This window comes from Sturnira hondurensis, unplaced genomic scaffold (assembly GCF_014824575.4).
Source record: "Sturnira hondurensis isolate 20B ecotype Veracruz unplaced genomic scaffold, ASM1482457v3 Scaffold0014436, whole genome shotgun sequence".
NCBI lineage: Eukaryota > Metazoa > Chordata > Mammalia > Chiroptera > Phyllostomidae > Sturnira > Sturnira hondurensis.
Window position 1 is genome coordinate 131,380 of NW_028087067.1, and position 2,945 is coordinate 134,324.

Sequence of the window (2,945 nt, forward strand, 5' to 3'; positions counted from 1 at the left end):
TGGTGCCTGCAGAAAAGACGGGGAACAGGGACAGGAGGAAGGCTGGTATTCCAACCTTCTCTCTTCTACATTTAGAATTTGGTGCTTCAGGCATGAATCATTTCCATTTTTGAAAATGATCCCTCTCAGAAGAGATGTCCAGGGATGTGGTGGTACTTGCTGTTTCTCCAAAAGGGACACAAGTGACTGATGAGCGGGGTACGCCATGTGCACACATCACACTGATGTCCTGAAACAAGACTGTCCTTAGCTTTACACTGACCAGCTCCTTCCCTCTGTTCCACTTCACCTGAGCCCAAGTCACTGTCCCCTTCCCCGCAGGAGCCACCACCCAGGATTTGAAAAGCTCCCGCACAGGGCAGTTATGCCCCTGACCATGCAGGGAGACCCCCAAACTCACCAAAATTGCCCAAGCCCAGGGTTGGGTCTCAGAGGAGAAGGGCCCAGTAGGAGCAAGATGATCCTTTTGTCCCCTGACTCACACACCAAATGCACTGTTCCCTGTCCTCTGTGACAATCAGAAGGTAAATACCCAGGCAGATGGGAAACACACACCACACCCAAACAGCCCAAAAGATGGCACAAGAAGAACTCAAAGTCCCAGAGCCGATAACTCTCAGAGACCGACAAATTGCCAGCCTCTCAGAAGCACAATTCAAGACACTATTTATCAGGATGCTCACAGAACTGGTTGATTATAGTCACAAATTAGAGGAACATATGAAGGCTAAACTAATTGAAATGAAGGGAGATGTCCAGGAAACCAATAGCGATGGAAAGGAAACTGGGACTCAAATCAATGGGATGGATCAGAAGGAAGAACGAAACATCCGACCAGAAAGGAATGAAGAAATGAGAATTCAAAACAATGAGGAGAGGCTTAGGAACCTCCAGGACATCTTTAAAACATCTGGATTATAGGGGTACCAGAAGGGGGAAAGAAACAGCCACGAGTGGAACACTTATTTGAACAAATAATAAAGGAGAACTTCCCCAGTCTGGCAAAGGAAATAGACTTCCAGGAAATCCAGGAAGCTCAGAGAGTGCCAAAAGAGAGTGCCAAAGAAGTTGGACCCAAGAAGGAATACACCAAGGCCCATCATAATTTCATTAGCCAAGACTAAAATAAAGGAGAGAATCCTAGAAGCAGCAAGAGATAAGGGGACAGTCACTAACAAAGGAATACCCATCAGACTGTCAGTGGATTTCTCAAAAGAGACCTTACAGGCAAGAAGGGGCTGGAAAGAAGTATTCCAAGTCATGAAATCAAAGACCTATAGCCAAGATTGCTTTATCCAGCAAAACTTTCATTTAGAATGGAAGGACAGATAAAGTGCTTCTCAGATAAGGTCAAGTTCAAGGAGTTCATCATCACCAAGCTCTTATTAAATGAAATGCTAAAGGGACTTATATAAGAAAAAGAAGATGAAAAATATTAACAGTGAAAGGACAGCAAACACACAGTTATTAACAACAACACCTAAAACAAAAGCAAACCAAGAGGACAGCTAGATCAAGAGTGGAACCATAGAAATGAAGAACACATGGAGGGTTAGAAACAGGGGGGTGGGAGGAGGAGAAGGGGAGAAGGCACAGAAAATAGCATAGATGGTAGGTAGAAAATAGATAGGGCGGAGGGCGAGAATAGTAGGGGAAATATAGAATGTAAAGAACTTGAGACACGTGGTTATAAACTAAGAGGGGGAGAATGCTGGGGGAGGGAGTTTGCAGGTGGAGGGGAATGAAGGGGGGGAATAGAACAACTGTAATGGTATAATCAATAAAATATATTTTAAAAAAAGAAAAACAATAAATAAAACCACAATGAGATACCACCTCCCACCTCCCATGAAGAGATCAACAAACATCAAGTGCTGACAGGCTGTGGAGAAAAGGGATCCCTGGTCCACGGTTGGAATTAATGACGACTGGTGCAGCCTCTCCAGAAAGCAGAGTGGAGTTTCCCCAAAAAATAAAAAACAGAACTGCCTATTGACTCAACAATCCCACCTCTGGAAATATGATCCAAGACATCCAAAACACAAGTTCAAGACTTATATACACCCCATAGTCACAGCAGCATTATTTAAAATAACCAAAATGTGGAAACATCCTTCATACTCATCAGTAGATGAATGTATAACACACACACACACACACACACACACACACACACACTGTGGTACATTTACACAATGGAACACAACTGAGCAGTAGAAAGAAGGCATTCTTACCTTTTTTGACACCATGGATGGAACCGGACTAGATTAGCCTAAATCGCATAAGCCAGTCAATGAAACACAAATACCATATGATCTCACTTATCAGTGGCATCTAATGAACAAAGTGAACTGATGACCAACACAGAATCAGAGGCACAGAACATGGTACAAGCTGACAGCTGTAAAAAGGGCAGGATGGAGAGGAAAGAGGGGATAGCGAAAGAACACGTGTGCATGGCCCACAGACAGGAGCAACACTGGGGGATTGACGGGAGGGGTGGGCAGCATGGAAGGGAGCAAAGGGGGAGATAACCAGGTAACTGTAATGGCAAACAATAAAATATTTAAAGGAAAGAAGAAATAACCAAACTTTAGAATTCCCTGAGCAATACAAATAGTTCAATAATGACGTTTATCAAACACCATGATAGGATAAAGCTAACAAGATGGAGAAGAGGTTCTGTACATGCTGGAGTAACAGTGTTTCAGTCAGAGGCCAGGCTGTGTGAGGAAACTCAGGACACAGGGACCTGGTGGCTCCAGCAGAAAGGACAGGGGGCAGGGACACGAGGGAGATGGTATTTTCACACTTAACTCCTCTACACTTACAATTTAATCCTTTGTGCATGAATTAATTTGTTCTTTTACAAGATAACAAACTTCACAAGGGAGCTGCAGGGACCTGGTTGACTTGGCTATTTCTCCAAAAGGGACACAAGTGAC